Source organism: Chenopodium album, chromosome 5 (assembly GCF_948465745.1).
Source record: "Chenopodium album chromosome 5, dcCheAlbu1.1, whole genome shotgun sequence".
In the NCBI taxonomy this organism is placed as follows: Eukaryota; Viridiplantae; Streptophyta; class Magnoliopsida; order Caryophyllales; family Amaranthaceae; genus Chenopodium; species Chenopodium album.
The window spans coordinates 66,655,823-66,664,819 of record NC_137838.1 but is presented as its reverse complement, the minus strand read 5'-3'; the positions used below and the strand labels follow the sequence as shown (position 1 = coordinate 66,664,819).

General features: G+C 35.1%; 2 pseudogenes; both read right to left on the bottom strand.

The window, feature by feature from the left end:
• Positions 1 to 210: 210 nt before the first annotated feature.
• Positions 211 to 1,044, bottom strand: LOC145630879 (dirigent protein 21 pseudogene; annotated as a pseudogene).
• A 1,600-nt stretch (positions 1,045 to 2,644) lies between these two features.
• Positions 2,645 to 3,683, bottom strand: LOC145630878 (dirigent protein 23 pseudogene; annotated as a pseudogene).
• Between the last annotated feature and the right edge of the window lie 5,314 nt (positions 3,684 to 8,997).

Here is an 8,997-nt window from a genome sequence, read left to right as displayed (position 1 = left end):
TCGCTTAGCTTAAAATTGTAGAGGTGAACGAAACACACCCAAAGATTTCATGGAGTATAATTTTAAAAATTATTCAGTATTTGTATGTTTGGAGCACTTGTACAGACTATTCCTGATGGATATGGGCTGAAAAAGAAAGGGAAATACTTTGAGATGAAAAGATTGATGAACAATTGAATACTACCAAGAATATAATGAATCCCATACGAATAGCCCACTTGAGTAAGAAAGTGGCAAAAAATTAATCATTCTACCAAATCAAAATAATCATCAACCATAATCTCAAAACAAAAATATCTAGCTCAATAGCTAAAGAAGATCACATATTATCTTACATAATAATCTTATAAACAAAAAAATTAAACTAATGAGAAACATAAACATTATATTCAACAATAGTAGCCCCATTTGGATCCAACATAGTAATAGTCTTAGCTTGAGCATAACCACTAGCAAACCTAAACTCACCACTTCCACCAATAACCGCCAACTCCCTTACTTGCTCCATCACCGGATTCCTCCCCATCACGCTCAACGTACTGCCGTTATATGATCCACTCGAAAACACGAAATTCATCGTCATAAGTAACGCAAACTCTTGTTGGTCCGCGAAAGCATACATCCCTTGTGCATGACCTACAACATTCGAGTCATCCTCCGGCCCTTCGGTTAAGGGATCATCGATCATGACTAGCGCGCCAAATGTGCTAGGGGATGAGTCGGTCGTGTTGGCTTGGGCAATACGTATAGCCGTTTGTTTCGGCCCTTGGACGTAGTCATGGAAGTAGAATTTAATATGGGTTATTTCATTTGATTGTTGTTTTTTTATGGTTCTTGAGAAGGTGGCTTGAGTTATTGTAGAAGAAAATAAGATTATACTCAAGATGAGATTACATGAAAATAGTATGGACATTTTTTGTGCCATTTTTGCATTAACTTTGGTTTGACAATAATTATATTCAACGGATTATATATGTTGGATTGATATTTTATTTTTAAGGTGGGTTGGTGAGCTAGTGAGGAAGAAAGGAAGGAAAAATTGACATTTGCATAAGTTGTTGAGCCTCCAGCTAAAAAGGAAGAAATTCTAGAAAGTTTGAATTGAAATTTCTTATTAATTTCTTAAGTCGAAGTTTCACAAATTATTTTCTAATATGAACTTTATGCTTTTTGAGAAACTAGCTACGAACGTTCATACAAAAAATACAAAAAAGTACGTAGAAAATAAGGCGGATATTAGCGTAACCGTGGGGTTAAGAACACATAGACACATCAACTAATACTTGAAGACGTAGGGACAACTAAACAAATTAATGTTGCTTTTAAAAGAAGACTTTAAAAAAAAAAAAAATTCAAATTAGCAATATTCAAACAGTTGTCAATTTTATGGGATAGTAGATTCTTTAAATAACACAAGAACATGTATACAAGAGTACAACGAATATAGAATTAATGCCCTTTGTGAATATTCAAGTAATTTACTCCGTAATAATTTAGATTAGTTGTGTTTGTTTAAGCTCATGTCACATAAAAAAATAGATATGGCGTTTGTCAAAATTTGAGAGCAATATAGGATGATTAAAATGAAATTATTATGTATTTATTACATATCCTTATCAGAACCAAACTAGAAAAATTCATACGATAAAATAAAAGTTCACACTTTCTTAATTATGTTTACTTATGGTCAATTACACTTGGTTTCGTATTAATAAATAAATTAAAAATTAATATATATTTCAAAAGTACATATTAAGATGAACTTAACAAGTCCTCACTTGATATGTTTTTCATAGTTAAGTCAAGCCAAATTAGGGGAACTGTACCAAGGAAATATCAATTGTGTGCAAGAAGGCGAAAAACTACATACTCACAGAGTCATAGGCTATAATTATTGTACTCGTAACACACTTTATTCAATAGAGACTTCATAAATCATAACCAAGGAGTCTCAAGGTAACTGTAAGGAGAATGTACATATCCTACTATAATATCACCTCTTATAGGTCAGCAATCTACTACGTCCAGCTACATAGGTCAACACTTAACAATAGAAAGAGAATGTGACTCCAAACATAATATATATATATATATATATATATATATATAGTGGGCTCAAATTTGTGAGCTTGAAATTACAAGGCGAGTTTCTTACCATGGATGCTTTAATTATTTTGAAAATACTCATTTGATTCTAACTACATCATAAATATAATTTTAAAAATAACAACTAAATAAAAATAGCTTTGATCATATGATCGAACTATAAATGAGTAGAAATTCATGGAATGAATGAAGGAGCTATTTGATATGGGTGCTTATCTACAATTGTTAATTCGGGCACATGATTTTTTATTAATGTCTATTTCAAACAAGCAATTTCGTAGACACCCGCTATATAAATCAAGATTTTTCGGAAAAGGTTGGATCTTCCAAATCTTTTCTCTTTTTTTTTTTTTTCAACTTCCAAAATCAATAATTTGAGGACCAATTAAATAAAGTTGTTGATGAGGCGGCTTGAATGGACACCACATACTAGTAATGCTACTATATGCTTGAAGTTAAAAAGGTACACCAACGCTTTACCAAAGAAATCCATCCAAAAATCTCACAATTATGCATAACGAATTCAATTTTGGCACCATTAAAAAAAATGATCGAGTTGATAATTGATAAAAATATTCCTTCTCATACAAACATACAAATACTCTAAAACAAACAAAAATTCACATTACACCTCAAATCAAAAAATACACAAGTACAAAATAGGAATCATGAAGAAACTAAGTGACACCATCTTAGAGAGAGTTGCTTGGCTAGATGAAGGTGTACCATCACTCGAGGTCGACCCGCCACCGGACTGACCACTAACACTAGAAGCATGACTCACAAACACATTGTATAGTACAACAGCATCACCCGTCTTTTGATCGAACGTTTGAGTTTTAGCTTGAACGTAACCCTTAGCAAATCGAAACGTTCCGGTACCACCAACCACGGGCATTTCACGTACACTATCGTTCATAGCATCCCTTCCTAATACGCTTAGTGTACTTCCGTTATGTTCCCCTTCTAAGAAGTAAAAATTCATTACCATTGATTTAGCGGACTCTTGTTGGTCCGCAAACCCGTACATTCCTTGAGCACGACCTACTAATTTTGACGTGGGTTCGGGCCCTTCGGTTAAGGGATCATCCATCATGGATAGGGCACCAAACATGGTGGGTGAGGTATCGGTAGACTTTGCCTTAGCGATTTGGATCGATGATGGGTTCGAGCCACTAAGGGTGTCGTGGTAATAGAAGGTGAGATGGGTTTGTTTGTCATCGTCTTTTATGCCAATTTCTTCTTTAGAAATTGTCCTAGAGAATATTGCATGGTTTGTAGGTAGTAAGTTTAGGATTAGAAGAGAAAGGAGAAAAATGGTGGGAATATTGGATGATTTTGCCATAATTTTGGTGAAATAAAGTTTGATTTTATCTTTGGTAAGATGTTATATAGTTTTGAAGGACATAATATGTGGTATGGAACATGGTTTGGTTGGTGGGTTGTTATCGAAAGGAAAAGTAAAAGGGAAAAGAGACAATGATGGTTGTTATGTAGGTATATGCTGGTCATCTAAAAAGAATGTGAAGACTAATATGGAGTGGTTGGTAGCTAAACATAATTAACCAAGTTGGCTCATGGATAGCTTGACGCAATTTCTTTCTTCTATGTGAAAGACTATACATGTAAATTCTCATTTTGAATATGTTATTTTGCGAACTTTCGACGAATGAAATAAATTAATGTGCGATAGCGATTTTAGATTTAGGCTTTGTTCACAAACTACACCTTAAAAAAAATATTTAATAAAAATAATTTTAAATTAATAAAAATAATTTCATTTCAATAAATATTAGTAACTTTAAAGAAAAAAAAAATACAATATAATAAATAGTCAGTAAAAAAATTTTGGTTCAACAAAATTAATTCTATTTCAATAAAAACAATTTCATTTCAGTTTGGTTAGTTCACTCTTTAACTTTTGCACCATTTACATACGAGTAAATCACTTTGACCAATGCTTATACTATATAAAATCAAACATTGCCATATTGTCCATCAACCAGGGGCGGATACAAGTTGGGTTCAAGTGGGTTCATTGAACCCACTGAATTTTTGAAAAAAATTAAAAGTTTTTTTTAAAAAAAAAAAGAAAAGAAAAAAAGGTTAAATAGAATATCTTTCCACTAATTAACAACAAGATAATGTGCAGCCTCGTGGTGTTTCCCTTGCGCGTCTTTCCTTACCCTACTTACAAAGGAGACACGGGTTCGAAAACCCTAACCCGCTGAATCCAGACTCCATTGCTCACCTTCCTTGGTTGCTCTACGGCTCCACGCTCCACCCCACCGCGGCACACCGACAGCCGACCACTCAGTCACTCACGGCTGCTCACTGCTCCTCCACGGCTCCATAGCCGAGCGACTTAGTGAGTAACGGAGTAAGCCAGTTAGGTACTCTACAATTCTTTTTTTTTTTTAGGGATTCTACAATACTTAAATGTTAATTCATTTAATTAGATTGTAAATTTGTAGTGTTTATAATTGATTTTTTGATTGAAATATTGAATACTTAGATTGTTGGGGTTTATAATTGATAAATTGATGATTTTGTAAAATTATTTTAATGTCTTAAATTGCCATTTTATTTGTGTGTATGTACTGTGTAAGTGTGTAGTTGATTTATTGTATGATTGTTGTTTGATTTCAGTTTGCAAATGAGTTTAGAGTCTTTTTGGAAACGTGTGGGGAAGTCACAAAAATCCTCTAACTTGTTCTTCACCTAGTTCAAGGGAACCTCTTGTAGAAGAAGATGATATTGAGTCTCCTAATGATGATGCAATTCTATGATGCTTGTTGAAACAAATATGCAGAATTCTTAGAAATTGGTTTACTTGCTTATACGGCTAGCATTGATCCTTCTTGTGGCGACGACGAATGTGGAACGAGTGTTTTCATCAATGACTTATGTAAAAAATAAGTTGCGGAATAGTATGGGCGATCAATTATTGAATGATAGTTTAGTCACTTTTCTTGAGAGAGACTTATTTGCTAGAGTTAGTGATGATGATGTATTGATACGCTTCCAAAGTATGAAAACTCGAAGAATGCTTTTGTAGGTTTTTTTTTATTTTTATTTTTTTTTTACAATTTTTCTAAGTGTAGTCCGAAATTTGAACTAATGTATTGAATATTAATTAATGTATTCGCATTCCTTTTTTTTTTTTCCGATTCTGAACCCACTGTTTGGAAATCCTGCATACACCACTGCCGCCAACATATATTTCTATCAATATACATTTTACAAATTCCCACTTTTCATAATTTAAACTTATTAAAAACATATTATTAGTTAAAGTTTTGCGATTATTGGTGATTATTGGTAAATGTACTTTAAGTAGAGACACTAAAAAAACTAATAGGAGTACTTCTTATTTACAAGTATCAATATAATTTTTAAGTTTTGAGTAGCACGTTTGTCTACTTACTATTTTGATTCTTATTAAAATCTTTAATTTATTGAATGAAATGAATCCAAGATCCATTTTACTAACAAAAAATTCCTTTAATAATTAGTAATTAAAATAGTTTTTGTCAAATATTAAAATAGACAATCAATTTTTTATTTTATTTTTTTTTTATTTTTTATTTATTTTTTTTTGACAAGTAGTCAAGTTTTTATTTTGAAGTATACAAAATAGTGAACAAGTTAAAGTTTTGCAATTATTTTTAAAATATTTTTTTTAGGAAATTATTTTAAAATAAATGTGATATCAATTTCATACTATAAAGCAAACTATGTAGTATTAGTAAAATAAACTCCGCACGGCTTACAAATCTTGATACTCATATTTATTTCACAAAATTTTAAAATAAAATCATTTAATGAGTAATGATGAATTTATTTATAAATATGTCTTAATCATATATTTTTAACCCTCAAAATAATGATATACGAAGTACTACTTGAAAACAACCTTTTTTTTATTCTTAAATTATATAGAAAGACTAGGTTAAAATCCCGTGCAATGCACGGTTGTTAACTATTTTTGACAATAATATTACAAAATACTACATAAAGTATATAAAAGATATTCAAAAATATTTTATTTGGGTATATATGAAATATAATTGTTAAAGTGGAAAGAAAATATCATAAGGTATAAATAGTTTACTTATAAATTTTGCAAAAAAAGAGGAAAAAAAAAAAAAAAGGTAAAAGGCGGGAAATTTTTTCACAAGGTCATGACAAGTGTCATGGAAGGATTTGCTTTTAGTATAGGTTTATAGATTTGAAAAATAATGCAACTCAATGAACTAACAATCAATACCCTCATTAAGTCATATTTTTCCCTCATTTCTACTTGCTCCACTAAGCTGGCCACCTCATTTTTAAATGGGGGGATTTTTCTGTGTGGTTGGTCACATCATGTGGTCGGGGTTACTCGAGTTACTCGATCAAGGGTAGTTACTTCTGACCAAGTAACCCCTTAAATAACCCCTGACCGAGTAATTCGTAACCCCTGACTGAACCCCTCAAGTAAACCCCTAATCGAGTAACTCGAGTAATCCCTGATCGAGTAACTCCTGACCGAGTAACCAATGACTGAGTAATTAACCCCTAACCAAACCCCTCAAGTAACCCCTAAATTAAATCATGACAGAATAACCCAAGTAACCCATGACTGAGTAACCCTGACCGAGTAGCCCCTTAAGTAACCCATGACCGAGTAATTAACCCCTGACTGAACCCTTCTAGTAACCCCTGACCGAACCCCTCAAGTAAACCCTGACCGAGTAACTTATGATCGAGTAACCCCTCGAGTAACCTCTGACCGAGTAACCTCTTAAGTAACCCATGACCGTATATTTAACTAACCTTTGACCGAACCCCTTAAGTAACTTATGATCGAACCCCTCAAGTAACCCTTGACCAAGTAACTGGAGTAACCCCTGCTACACAATGTGGTCAACCACATATAAAAATTTGATTTTTAATTGACTATCTTTGTCCTCTAACTTAATACAAAGTATATTTTTGGAAAAGTTTGTCATTATAATAACAATATGAACATTACGTATTGTACTTCGTATATCACAAATAATTTCGTATCTTTTTTCTCCTCTATGACCTCTAAAAACACTTAAAATTTACGGATATTTAACCAAATGCCCCTGAGTTATTTTTTTATTCACCAAATACCCAAAAACATTTTCAAATTAACTGTATACACTTAAGTTTCACACAAATGTCACAAAATGCCCTTAATAACTAATGGCAGTTAACTCCGTTAGCCATTAAGGTTAAATTTGCCACGCGGCGACATTTGATAGGTTATTTTTTTAATTATTTAATTAATTATTTTAAAAAAAAAAAACCCCCCACCTCTAACACCAGCCTACTAGCCTCCCCACCGCGTCGACGCTTTACATCCCCGAGAAGCTACCTGACCCGAAACCCCCGATTCCAAACTCCCAATTAAATTTGCAACCCCCGATTCCAAACTCCCAAATTTGCAACCCCTGATTCCAAACTCCCAAATTTGCAACCAACCTTACCCGAAACCCCATCATCGGCAGCTAGGTTCCATCCCTCACGTCTCCGCCACTCAACTTAGCCAAAACCCACCATCCCAAAACCCTAAAACCCCTGATTTTTAGGGTTTCGATTTTGGGGGTTATATATTTGGGGGCTTCGGTGAGGTGGTTTAGGGGATCGATGGAGATGGCAAGGGAAGGTGCGGTTTGGGTTTGCCTGTACAAGGAGGGAGGTTTGGACGCCGGTGGTGGGGATGGGAGGGATTTTCAAGGGAGAAGGTAGTGGATTTTCGAGGGAGACAAGAACGGATTTTCGAGGGAGAAAGGTGGATGGGTTGTGTCGTCGTTATGGGGCGGCTGGGCAGGGTCGCCGGCGCGGGGCTTCAGGTTGGCAGTGGCGGCGCGAGGGTAGGCTGGTGGTGACGGTGGTGGTGACGGGTTGTGGATTGTGGTGGGTTATTTTTTAAAAAAAATTAGGAAAAATTAGAAAATAACATCATAAAAATCACAAAAATTTGGATTTAACACCACAAATTTTAAAACTTTTATTATAACACCACCAAAAAAACCCAAAAAATTGATTTCACCACCACTTAACTTTTCCATCCAAAGAATCGTTAATAGGTCATACACTGTACAGGTGTCATAAATTTATTGGATTAAAAAAATAAAAACAAAAAAAAGGAAAATTAGAAAAAAAAATTCTCTAAATATTAACCCAGCCACCGCCGTCACCCCAACCCAGCCCCCACCGCCGTTACCCCAACCCAACCCTACTGCCATGACCTAATCCCAACCAACAACCCTCGACCCACGAAACCAGCCAGCCGACCACCCTCATCCGTTGAAACCAGCCTAACCGTACCCACGAAACCAGCCCTGATTTGGTTTTAGGGTACGAGTTTCAAGTAAGGGTGAGAAGAGTAGGGCGGTTTGTGGGTTTGGATATGGGTGTTGTTTTGGGTGTTTTTGTCCCTTGGGAGAGTTACTTCACGAAATCTGATCCGGCTGAGCTGTACCTGCAAAATAACGGAGACTCCGGGTGGGTGGAGCTTCGCCTCCAACGATCAAGTTAGTAACTTGAAAGGGAATAAAGAGAACGGAAATTTAGGTGGGTATCTGCTCGGATTCCGAGCTCAGGTATTTCTCTGATGTGAGAGAATGCATGTGTAATAAATGATTGAATGTGTCCCCCAAAGTGGGGAAATATCTCCCTATTTATAGGGTCCTAGGAGAGCGTGCCCCTATCTAGGTCACTTGACCTAACTTTCAGTGGGCTGCGCCGTAAAACGGCGCTCCTAGGGATTTGGGCCCTTGAAGGCCGCCATTTCAGAGGTGTATCTGAGGGCGCCAAGTGTCAAGTGGATGTTAAGCCACGTGGGCCATCCTGAGCTCGACACGTGGCTTCCTCTCA